The following is a 13,209-nucleotide window of genomic DNA, read 5'->3' on the forward strand; positions in this document are numbered from 1 at the left end:
AGACAAGAGGAGATGAGACCGCAGCGTTTCTTCCTGTGCGATTGATTTTCTATAGGCTTCAACACTTATCCAGTTCCTCTTAAATTTTGCCGCAACATTATTGTTGCGCTGAATAATTTGGTAGGTCTGAATGTCTTACCATCACTTCCACCTTTTCACATTTAAAATCCTCCCCCTGAAATGCACGGCAAAAACATTTCATTTATTGGACTTTTATGGCTAAAAACAACATGTGGCACATAGTAATTCAAGCCGTATTACTGCTTTTGTAAATGACAGACAGGGTGAAAACAGATGTTTTGCTGCAGCGAAATGTGGGGAGAGAGAGCGTATTCTGACAGTTAGAGGGGTTAAAGGAGTAGTTTGACAGTTTAAGAAAAGCTTTCCTTGCTATTGATATCACTCTCGTGTCCATCAACACAAACATGAAGCTCAGGGCTGCCAACTGTCAGGCTTTTGACTCAAAACTCTCACTTTCTCACATTTTCTCACAATGAATATCGAGCCTCTACTGCTGGAAATCACAACAAAACAAACGATGAAAACGATGCTCGTTTTGTACGGAATACTATCTATTCCACAGTCAATTTGTTCTCATTTTGATTTTGGTTAAAGTTGAAACACAAGTATAGTTTATTAAAAACAAAAAACTTTATTCCACCACCCTGTCCCACCTCCACCAAAGGCAAATTCACATTAACCAAGTTCAGCGCAGCTCCAGAAGTTTTCTCCACATATCGATCGGCGTTTGTTTGAAATATTGACTCCAGATAATAAAACCAGTTGGTTTTTGGCAGAGGTGAAAGAATCCACTGCAAAGTACCGTTAAAACTAAAAATTAGACAGCATTCAACCCCACAATAAAACTGAAGTGATCACGCAGCAATCAAACAAACAAAATACAGTGTGTTATATTTAGTGAGCTGTGAATTTTTTTCATTGAACAAATCGTCGTTTCTCCCGGTTCTGATTTCACATACGTGGACAAAAATCAACATATAACCCACTGAGAAATGTTCAGCCATTTTCCCTTTCAGCCACATTGCGTGTTATTGTGTTTTCCACACTGTTTAAAGGAGACCGGCGCTCCACAAGGTTGTCAGTCTGAGGACAAACCGTAATTACAGAAATGCTTTTCATGTAATTACGACCCTCCGTGAACCTGAAGTGTGGAGATCAGTGAGATCTCATCCGTATCATCTGAAGGATGCTATTTTCATCATCGACGGCGTTACAAGAGCGCGGCACGCACGAGCCAAGTGCACGTGTGGTATCAAGGTGAATTAAAGCCCCATTAGAACCCACTTCTGCAAGTTCTCACCAATAAATTCAGCCAGTGATCACATGGAGCCCTCAGTCATTACAGCCTATTCTTAGAAACAGAGCACTCAATGTACAATAAACGTCGACCTGCAGCTGCTCTTCAAAATGTGCACAGTTTGAGTGGTTTTGTGCTTCATTTCAGGAGTGATTTTTCGTTTTGCTTTTGTTGTTTTGAGGTGAAAAACTAAGAGAAAGCTTTAATCTATAAAGTTTATACCTACAGGTATTCAGATAACATGAAGAACATGTAAACTCCACACATAAAGATACTCAATGAAAGCTCTTGCCATTCCTGGATGACTTCTCCTGCCTCAGAAACTGTATGTTTAGGGTTATCATTGCACCACAAAGTGTTTTTTTAATGATCAGAAAGCTCCTAAACTATTATGTGTAAAGAGTAATTAGGAAACTGAACTCGAGAAAGCATAAAACCACTCTGATTACACACCGATTACATTAGCAACACTTCTCATACTATTTTTACAGTAATAATTAGCACCAGTCTTGCATGCTGCATGACTGCAGCCGCAATTACATGCATTGTTAATTTATCTGCAAAATACATTCAAATTTTAACATTTCATGAATTAAACTAAAAATAAAGACTGCTAAAATTTACTGAAATGCTGCAGACTTGCACTTTCTTATCATATAGAAAAGTATGAACGTTAAGAAGCGTCAATCATCAAAACAGCTGCCAGTTATGTTGTTTGTCTTTTTCAGTCCGACTCGTCGCTACTTTTAAAAAAGAAATACCTTCCGCATATAATTATAACACAATTTTGTCTGACCTCAAGCTCTGCTTTTGAACACATCACTGAGGTTTTTTTTTTTCTTCTTCTTTCTTTTAGGGGGAGTGAACTATCACTATGGTTACAAGTCAGGGGGAATAATCACAGAGTCAAATGGAGGAAAAAGAAAGAAGAAAAAAAGAAAAGAAAGCTTGACTCTTTATTTTCTCTCTATCTTTCTCTTTCCCTCCTATGCAATTTTCCTGGTCTGTGGGGCTGCAGATCATGCATGAAAATGAAATTACTTCATCCGTTCAGCAGTGACGGCGGCTGCTGCATAAAACATTTCTCTGTTTGAACATGATACCCTCTCTCTTAATTCCGACGCGGCGCTCCCACACCCACAGTGCAACACTCCGCTGCATCTTTCAGCACCGCAATTTTCATTTCCTGTGCTCGCATCCGACGCGAGCCACTCGTGGACCCTGCAGGTTCTGTTTAGTGGAACTTCTATCAATCAGTGAAGAGGTCGCACTCGGTCTTCATGTAATCACTGTAGCATAATGAGGATGATAGTGTAAGAGTAATTACATTTCTTATTCACTACGCCCACCACCTGTCAATCAAAGCCGGACGAAAATATGGAATAAATAACATAATTCGATCATTCGCCCTCGTCGTCAGTGTCGACTGGTTGGATAACACGGAGATAATGTGGAGCAGAACGGACAGATTATGCATTTCAGTGATGGCAGCGCGCTGCGAAATTTCCCCCGTCTCATCCGTGAGGAGAAAAACATGTTCGGGACTCAATATTTGAAACCGGGAGGAAAGAACTGAGGCGAGCCACAAAGTATCCCATATGCTCAAGCTGCAGGGACAAGGGGGAAAGGGAATGAAGAATGAAGAAGACGAAGAAACAGGAGGGGAAACAGAATGTTTCACCGCCGCGCGGCAGCTATATTTTTGCATGAGCGTTTCCTGGGTGCATGAGAGGCGGCTTGTATCCATGTATGTGTGTTTAGTGGAGTGTTTGACAGGCGGGAGATTCTCTGTGTGCGCGCCGATGCCTGGATCAAAAGGACCTGCTCAATTCAATAATTCAGAAGGCCGTCATGTGGGAAACACACTTATGAAATTTTCACCTGCCACGGGCCTGTGATTCCGCGCGCGGGTGTGTGCGCGGCTGCTCGCCGAGTGCGTGTTTGGGCGCAATCTGTCTTTTCATTGGAACTTCAAAGCTGACCGTGTGCGGTCGGCACGTCGGCATAATAGGCCCAAGTGGAGACAAAGAAGCTCCCGCGCATCATGTGGCCTCTGCCTCCGTGTCTGCTCAAAATCAAGGCCACCTGAGACGACGTGTCACATTTGCTGGTGTGTCTTAATGAAGAGTCTTTATATCAATAAATTGAATAAATGAAGAAGCATGGCTTCTCCGAGTCCTGGGAATCCCATGAGTGACAACTGCTCAATTGAGCCATTTGAATAGAATACTAATGATGAAAGCCGGGCTTTCTGCTGTCCTCCCTCTCCCCAGTAATTCTCCTTACTTCAGCAGCTTCCTTGCAGAAATAACGGCTACTAATAACACTAAAAATAGCAGGGAGAAGCAGATGCAAGGGACCTAACCGGCTGTCTGTCTCCGTCAGATCAGACCAGACATCAGATAAGTGACCTATTTGTAGCTCTTTGAGAGTGATTTCCTTGATTACTGACAACTGCCGGGACCCTCTGGGACAAGCTATCAGCGTGAGGAGAGGAGACGGAGGGAGAGGGATGGAGGCTGGAAGACACAGGGAGGAAAGCAATGGGGAAAATTAGATGAGGAATTAGTGTTCTTTTGGAGCTCCTTGGGGTGACACGAGGCACACAAACAGATAGAGGGAACCAAATGGAAAACGAATACATTTCCATTTATTGAGCATAACGGCTGGTTGCCTAATTAGCGCACTGTGAAGTTTCGGTCTGTCCAAATCTCCTTTAATTGATCCAACCCTGTATGATCATCCTATCTGCATAAGTAGCTTGATGCCCACATAAACAGGCACTAATTTGGTGTTTATTTGATGATACTTTGCGTTTCATCCGCTCGCTCCATGTCCGACTCGTTTCGAACGATGCCGCAAATAGAACAAAGTGCTCCTCCGCTACTCGCGGGATACGTGTTCAGCTGCACTTCTCATTCCCCGGCAGTATTTTCCTTCCAGGAAACAACTCTCCTTCAAATAGGAAGTCATTAAAGGATTGTGTGCTGGAGGCACCCATGGGATCATTAAGGGGTTACTGTGTGCTGTGGGCTAATGTCACACAATAATGGGAATCTGTGGTTTACACTCTTTGATAGTCTTTTTATGTCTCATCTACACTTGGTGTTTGGAGCCTGTGTCGGAGGCTTCTGACTCCTCGCTCTCCCTTTATTTTATAGCACTTTATGGCCACGGTCACCTCACGTTGCCTCGAGGCCACGTCAGATGCCCCCCTGCAGGTTAGGCTGGACTGACAACACTCGCCCACACCGTGGCGAGGAGGACGACTCAAAGGTTGTGAAAATGCCTTAAAATGACTCTTCCGATGTTTCATCAGAGCAGCTCAGAAGCCGGTCCAACGTCACTCAACACTGCAGCGGTTTTAAGAAAATAAAAGCGTCGACGTTTCCCCATTTCCCTCGCCCCTCAGCGTTGCTCCAGTCATATTTCCGACGGCCACTCCAAGTCACTGTCGATCTAGCAGAGCTTGTTTTTCAGCTCCAGTTTGTGTGTCCTCTTAAATCATCCGTGGGAAGTTAAAAAAAAAAAAAAAAAAAGGCCGTTCATTTAGCTTGACAACATGTCATGCTTCATTTTCTGCCTCATTTTCTGCCACCTGGCGAGAATTAGTTTGAAATGGCTTCAGTGTGAAAATACCAATAATCCACTCATCACCATAAAAACTCAAGTTTTGGGAAAAAAAAAAAAAAAATCTGCAATCTATGAGTATTCATGCAGCTTCGGTCTACCTTTTCTGAGCTTCCCTAAAGAGAACAAATAAATCCAGACTGGAAGAAATATTTGTTTTGAACAAATATGAGCAGAAATCATTCACATTTATGGTTGGCGAGCAGCTAAAGCTTCCCTCCTAAAAGCACGACTCGTGGCTCAATCTGCCTTTGATTTTCACTACTTTGCCACATGTATATCTGCGGCGTGTATTTTAATGAATGTTTGAACAAAACCGGCAGAGCGCAGATAAAGTGGACACCTTGTTTGGTCAGCTGGAGAGCTGCCTGCGACTCTGTGTGCACAAAGCGACAACAGCACAGATAATCTGATGACTGGGTTTGTGTCGAATGTCCATCAGACTGGGAGACAAGCGACATAATTTATTTGCGGACCATAGTTTGAGCACGGAGACAGATATAGATATTAAAAAAAAAAAAAAAGTGTTTGGTAATGAGGCCTATAAGTCTGAAGCGTCGTTTATATGCAGAAGGTAAATGCACTGAAGCAAACGTAAAGCTTTTTCCACGCTGAGAAGCATTAAGGGAGGAAAAGATGCCAAGCAGTCAATGCACAGACATGCTATGACTGAGCTGTCAACCGTAATTAAGACAGCATCTGCCAAATCTCTGGATGCCTGCAATAGAGCCGACTTTCAGAGTGGATTGCTCTTCCACTGAGGAGCCCACAGTGCTGTTAGGGTTTATCTCCCCCTCCGAGGTACCAGTTCACAGAAGACATGTGGTTGTTTTAGTCCTGATGAAAGCCTGACTCGGAATTTTTACTGTCCAGGCTGAAATAATGAGACGCCGAGCATCCCATGGCCGATTCATCTTGTAGATTTAGTGTAAGTAGAAAACAATCACAAGATTTCTGATGTTCTTTATTTTTTTTTTTAAAAAAAAGGGAAGGCTCAAATCAAATTTGCTCTCTGATGCTTATAGTTTTGCAGCTTTGCAGAAATTTCCCTCAAGTCAAGCGAATTTCAAATGATTCCTGCAGCAAGCCCACACCTCTAATTTCTGTTTGCTTTATAGCTCATTTTATTCCGCTGCCTGTAGACTTAGGGGGAATTACTGGCCAGCCATATTTTAGAAGTCCTGCTTTCTCATTTTTTTTTTTCTCAGCACTGCACTGGATTCCTGGCAGGCCGGGCACTTTGGTGAGCAGTTTTAAGGAAAGCCAATGGCAATGTCACGCAGAACTAGAAGAATGAGTTTCTTATCCGGAGCTGTTTGACTTTGGTCACACCACTGGGGCGACAGTCTTGCGGGACGACAAAAAAAAAAAAAAAAAACCCTTTACACTCGCGGTATTGCCGGAACGGCTGCTAACATGAATTACTGCGAATGGGTGAAACTCTGTGTTAACAGCATTATCAAAAGCATCTGTGCATCTGCGAACTACACAGGCACTGTGAAAATCGCTGTTTGATAATGTCTCATCTTTCGCTGCTGTAATACAGTATCTGTTTTCTCTTTGTTGAACATGAGGGAAATGGCAAAACTACATGCTTTTTAACTTCCTCTTAAATTTCAGTTTTGCATCGCTTTGATCCCTCCTGCTGCGTGCTTGTCACTCTTCAAAGCTGATGTGCCCTGCTTTTGATGGAGGATGAGGAATTCAAATAGTCTGATAGGCCATCCGCACAAACATCCAACGAAATGACACTGGAGGAAATAAGAAAGCAGGAGGATGAAAGAAATGGAAAGATGGGCTGACAAAATGGAGACAAAATTTCCAATTAGGGAAAACGTGGGACCTCAAGTTTTCCTTTTTTTTTTCCCCTCTCCTTTGCCAGCCTTCAAAACTTCCTGCAAATAATACAATAACAAGCTCACACGCAAGAGTGTGGCAATAAATGGGGGTAAAACCTGTCAGTTTAGCGGAGTCATGCGAAGGGAAGGGAGCGGACGGTTTTAAAAATAGTCATATAGGAGGTGTGTGAGGCCGCCGCCACCGCACAGAGCTCAGGTTTAATATCTCTCAAGTGAAAGCCACTGACAGCCACCATCGCACACAGTTATCCTTGATACTCATAAAGAACGGCACGCAGGCAGGCGAGTCCATTATGGATCGGAAACCGAATGGGAAATGAAGCGAGCCTCGCTCAGCTCTGGAATATGTTTTTTTTTTTTTTTCTTTTTTAGTTTGTATGCCCTCCTTTTCATTTTGCCTGCTCTTCCACTCAGTCCCTATTTGCACTGCCACATCAGTGTGTCTGCCGCTCCCTGTCTTTCCCTCTCCTCCCGTTTCTCCCGGTGGGACGGAGGTGGCGAGGATCCCATCAATACCGAGGAGCAAAGTGTCGCCACCTGAGGACGGTTTGCTGCTCCGCCACTGACACCGTTACCCACCGACTCCTCTCCACTTTTCAACACGGTCAATTGAAAGCAATCCTCTGAGTTTCTAAGGTTTCCTGAGGTAATCTCTATGATGTGGATTTGGATTTAAAGATAATAGAGTGAGACTTTTCTTTTTTTTTTTTTTTTTTTCCACAGCAATACGAAGAAACAAAGCTGAAGCCTTTTGGAGACGATGTTTTTCCCAGTGGCGAACCTTTTTTTAATGTGATGTTTAAGAGGAAAAGACAATCCGTATATGTGAGTGTGAACAGAGGAGCGAGGCAGGATGAGAAACGCAGCGGCGTTGTCAAGTAATATGTATCCTAATGAAGAGCCCGAGTGTTGTGATTGTTCGCAGCATGCCCAATAAATAACTCTATAATGAAACAGTTTGGTGGTCTTTTGAAAGGACAGCTTGGGCGTCGCTGTAGGAGAGATTCTTTTAATATTCTTATCACGGATGTTCAAGCAGTGACTTAAAATGTGAGCGTGAACTTCTCTGATGCATCCCTCTGATATTAACCCTGCCGTCTCCATACAGAACGTCATGCATCGAGAAAGAAGTCCCACGACTTTAACATTTTGTGCCTGCAAAAAAAAAAAAAAAAGGGAAAAAAAGAGAAAGAAAAAGAAGATTAGAGGCTTTCTGGTGTGTGTGTGTGTGTGCGCACACACGTCACTACCTCCACGTCAGACCATTAGCCAGACGGAGGAATGAAATGTAGGGTTGGAAAAAGGGGGCAATTATAGGGAGAACAAATATTAATGGAAGTTAAGAAGTGACTCACAAACCCAATTACGGCATTAGCCAGGCAATTTAGATGAGCTCTGCAAGGGACGAGGATCCCGTTGAAATGTACCGGCGGTCTCTCTGCATTAACAATGGCATTAATTTCCTGATGCGCAGTGAGAGAGAAGAATAGGGCAAATGCAGCCATTCTGAGTCCCGGATAAAGACGGCCGCATTCCCCAATACTGCGGCGGGAATGGAGGGGGCGGAGGCAGACGTACTTGTCTTACCGGTGTGAATACACTGCAGACCCCTGGAGAGATTCAACTCATTAAATAGTTCCCCTTTCCCATTCCACGCAAGGCTTCCTAAAACGGCGCCGATCGCTAAACCGCAGAGAGGAATATTCCACCTGATAATTACCAGTGAAGACCTGGTTTACAGCTGGAAGGCTGACTGAAGGGGAAGAACAGAGCGTGAAGGGAAACAGGCGCGGGGTGAAGTCTCAGATAAATGAGAGGTGGAACAGTGAGACGGATTCTCCTGCTCTTGCACTTTTCTTATCTACTTGCCTCCATTGTGAGCGTCTCCTTCGACCCACACCGCTCCCGCGGGAGACGCGCGGCCATGACAGCCCGGCCAATCAGCACCGCCCTGAGGCCAGTTGAAAGCCCTTCTGGCACGCCTAAGGCTAGCGGAGTCCAACCAATCGGTTCGGGGGGCAGGCTTGAAAGAAGGGCCCCGCTTTGGCTCGGGGAGCTGCCGAGGCTGCCAGCGAGCGTCCGGAGTGGGGGGGGGGGGGCCGGAGTGGCTCAGGGGGAGGCTGCCAGCGGGGTCAGGGTGGACGGGGGCAGACTGACAGTTATTTAGTGAGAGGCTGAGCTCCGTGTCACTCACGGCAGCACTCAGCCTTTGTACCGGCGGCCCGGCTCTAATGGGACTGTCACCTTCTAATTGTCCGACTGGGGACGCCGCGAATGACGAACACGCTCCGGCCCAAACGCAGCGACAGACACACAATCCCAACAGACACGGGCAACAAAGCCCCCGTGCACACGCATGTTTACAATCTTTTTTTTTTTTTTAATGCTGGAGGAGATTTGTGAGGGTGAATTTCTCACATCAAAAAAAAAAAACAACTAAACACTACCCGAAGAGAAAACCTGGGGCTAATTTCGATATTTCACCTGGTGCTTTTCAGTTTGTTGAAAAGGATAAAAAAAAAAGCATGTCATGTTGCGCTCGTGAGATTATCCCATCTTGTAGTAATTGACTTTTTGGCAACAAGCTGTAAACACAGCACTGATATACTGACAGCGGACACGAAGCCCCATCAGCATCAATATGAAGTCCTTCCTCGCCTCTTAGAGCTTTGGTATAAACCAGTAAACCCGAGCCTGTCTGCAGCTCATACAGTTTGTTAAATGTGGATAACTTGCCAATACCGCACTGTATTATAAAGCTTCATTCATCAATGACTAATCACTGCAGTTATTTGACATAATAATGTAATACGACAAAGTCTATCTCATCCATCTTACCTAAAAACAGTATAAATATAAGACATGAATATTTTCCGTGTCCACATCACTTTGAGAACCGAATGATAAAAAGCTGCAGGAATCTTAAATCCACTTACAGGCTCCTGACGAAGCTGCAGTGACAGTAACCGTTTGTTCTCAACACATGTAAACCAGCTGTTCCCAGTGCAGGAGGAGGACCCGCGCTCTCCAAGAAGATGGAGACGACTGAAGTGTTTTGGCAGCTCCTCTCACAGACGGCGGGTTAAACAATGGAAATAGAGCATGTGGAACGAGATTAAAGGGAAGTTTGCAGGTGAAGACCTGTGTTGTTTCTTGAGGATGATTCAGCACTAAGAAGCCGGGCTATTCTGGGACGCTGGGGATGGTGTCAAGGGAAAAGGTAGTGGGGGGTGTCCTGATTTAAACCAAAGAGACATGTCAACAAACTCTATTTGCACCTTGAAGCTAAAAACAAAAGTGGCTTTCTTTCATAGACAGATGCTGCGCGCAGACCTGAGACGGAAACCCGCGACTTTAACTCTGCATTTTTAGTTTACTGCTGTTAGAAGCCAGACAACAGTTACTGACTCGATAAAAACAGCAGCACCTGAATATTTTACTTTCTTAATCAACATTACTGAGAATTAACTGGGACTGATCTCACTTCTCTTTATTCATTATTCACATGGATTTCAACAGCATTTTCCTAATTTGAATAAGTCCCTGTTTGTATCATTATAAAATAGTTGTTTTAGTGAAGCGATCCAAACCAGTGTTTTACTTTTCCAACACTCTTTGATGCTGCTGAACGCAGGTTTTTTTTCACATTCGAGTTACTTATGTCATTTTCAAATTCTAAATCATACAAACTGCACACGGCCCCTGAACGGACCAAAGGTTTCACAGGTTTCCCGCTCGGGGTGAGAAGTGTTTCTCCCTGCTTGTCGCAGTGGGAGGTGAGCGTCTGTGTGGGTAAAAAGCTTCGGTGCAGCACTCTGACATGATTTAATGCTGTCAGCCCTGATTAAAATTTTCTCCAGAAAGGGGAGAAGGTAAACTCTTAGACTATAATTTTGTTCTCATTTGAAAACTTGTCGAAGTCAACAAGCACTGCAGGACCGCACTCACGAAACCAAATTAAAGGGAGAAAAACGCAGCTCAATTGCTGTTGGACTAATTTAAACTATATATTTTTCAGTAAGTTTGATTAATGTGAATGTAGTCATTACATTTGTGCTCTGGTAGGTGAATGAACTTTTTCTACAGAACAGAATAAAAATACTTTATTAATCTCGGGAAAAAATTCCTTCCAACTAACCGATGTATTTGTAAAAAAAAAAAGCGGTTTGAAAACTCTCATTTTCCTGGCAAACTATGTTTTTCTTTTTGGTTAAGATTCATACTTTGTCCCACTGACCTATTTACTTGAGGCTCGACGTATTCACAGAAATTTCCAATCGCAAACACTCAAGCTCGACAAATTGCTCCCCAGTGCACACGGAATGCAATAAAACTGCAGACAAAAGAAGCAAATACAAAATATATCACATTACCGACTCATTATGAGTTGTAATGAAATGCATTGTGCGATATGAGGTTGTGAATAAGTTAACTTCCTCCCTGAGCAAACAGCAGCACCGGCCTGGCACCGTCGTTAAAGCCGAGTTAACTATTTAACTGCTCAGCCTGTGACGATCTTCACCAAAAAGCAACGAGTTCGTCTTATTTAGCAAAAGCAGAGGTCAAGTTTTACTCTGTCAGAAAGTTAACTTGTTGTTGTTGGCACAATTAAAACATTTGTTTCTTTCTGTGTTTCTGTTTATTTTGGACAAGAAACCAGTGAAAGAGGAGCCAGCGGACTCTGACTGCGACACATTCAACATCACATCCTCTTTTAGCCACTGGCGATATCATAATGGGCTTCAATCGTCTGGTTCACCAAAGACTTTCCTTTTCCTGGACGCACGGTACGGGCAGGACGTGCCACAGCTTCATGAGGAGGGCACCGGATCACACACAACGAGGGGGACGAAGAACAGTGAATACAAATGCGTCTTTCTGGCCTTTCTCCTGGCTTGTACCATCACAAAATATTAAAATAGCCATCCACAATGTTCTCAATTAATTCCGGTTCATTGTTCATCTTTCCTGCTCTAACCGTGGGTCAGTGAAGAAGCCGGCGTTTGTGGCCTGGTTAAATGAAAGGAGGATCTATTCTCTCCTACATTCAGACTGCTTTCCATCAGTTGTGCCTCATTGGCCCCAGTGTAGGTGCTGCAGGAGACGGTTGAGATGAGAATGCCACAAATGGCCTGAAACTAATGTTGGCCTCTTTCACCCTGCAGATTTACAGCACTCTCCAAAGACGCTCTATTTTATTTTTTATTTTTTTGCACTTTTCTTTCCCGTTTCTTGCCGTCTCAGCCCGTCCCCTCCCTCCCTCCTCCTCCAGCCGCCACCGGGATTGCCGCTCAGTTCCTCAGAGTAAGGAGTTCTCCTTGTCGTCTGCCTTCGCACCCATTTAACTCTTGCTGTTTTTCAACCTCTCCATTTCCACTGCACTTACATCTGTCATGTCAAATAATTTCACAGGGGGAGCCGGGGAGCGCATTCCATTTGAGCACAATGGTAAATCAATGCCATCAAAGACGCTCCATTTGTGGTTCTTCATGGCTGAACCGCACATGTCAAGGTAAATACGGCCCGCAGTGGATGGAGCTGCGGCACGCCATTGGCGGGTGGGAGCGAGAGAGGGCGGGAGCAGCTCGCTCTTTGTTTCTCTGAAGACGAGGCGGCTTCACAGGGAAGTGAAATCGAAGCTTGAAGACGGCGATGGTGATGATAACAGAAGCCAGCGTGAAAACAAAAAGAACCAAGAAGACAATAGAAATGCAGGAACTGAATGACGCCGCTGTAAAGGGGGGGAGCGGGGATGACGAGCTTATTGAAGCAAGAGCTTTTTCCTTATAGGTGTAATTGGATCCATCAGTGTTACTCAGAATAATTCAGTATCCTGCTGCAGCAGAGCTACATTAGTATGTCACTGCAGTCCATGTCGTGCTGCCAATTCTTTCTCTCTCTGAATCAAAGTGGAAGCCACCCCGCACCTCTTCGGGCATGTTACTTGTATCATTTGATGGCTACAAAGAGGTAATTACACTCTAAGGGTTAATTGGTCTTTTTAAACTCGCTCATGAGAACCCCCGACTGTAGAAACACAACAAAAAGAAACTCAAAAGAGTTTTCAGCACAGGAGGGCTCGGAGTGTGTCCTGAAAATCAAGTGTGTAAGCTTTAAAGGTTGTTCTTGGCCACTTCTGAGACCGGCGAGATAAAGCATGGAATCCCCACTGCTCCTTTCCTCGGCTGCCTGTCAGAATCGAGAGCCGTGTTGCAGAGAGGAGAGCGGCGGACAGACAAACACACAGAGCAGAGCAGTCACATCCTCCATGGTGCATCGCTTTCTGCTTTCAACAGTGCCGTGGCTGAGGGCCAGCACACAGCACATTTCTTCCCTTTGTTTTTCCAGGGTGCAGGGCGTACAGCACCGCTCTGGTCTCCGTCTGGCCCCTTACTCCTGCTG

At 44.5% G+C, this 13,209-nt stretch overlaps 1 protein-coding gene across 2 annotated transcripts in view; it reads right to left on the reverse strand.

Annotated features, from left to right (window-relative positions):
• Positions 1 to 13,209, reverse strand: part of cdh4 (cadherin 4, type 1, R-cadherin (retinal)) — a 207,621-nt gene that overhangs the window by 50,707 nt on the left and 143,705 nt on the right. The window lies entirely within an intron of this gene.

The sequence above is a fragment of the Salarias fasciatus genome, chromosome 5, assembly GCF_902148845.1.
Source record: "Salarias fasciatus chromosome 5, fSalaFa1.1, whole genome shotgun sequence".
Lineage (NCBI taxonomy): Eukaryota > Metazoa > Chordata > Actinopteri > Blenniiformes > Blenniidae > Salarias > Salarias fasciatus.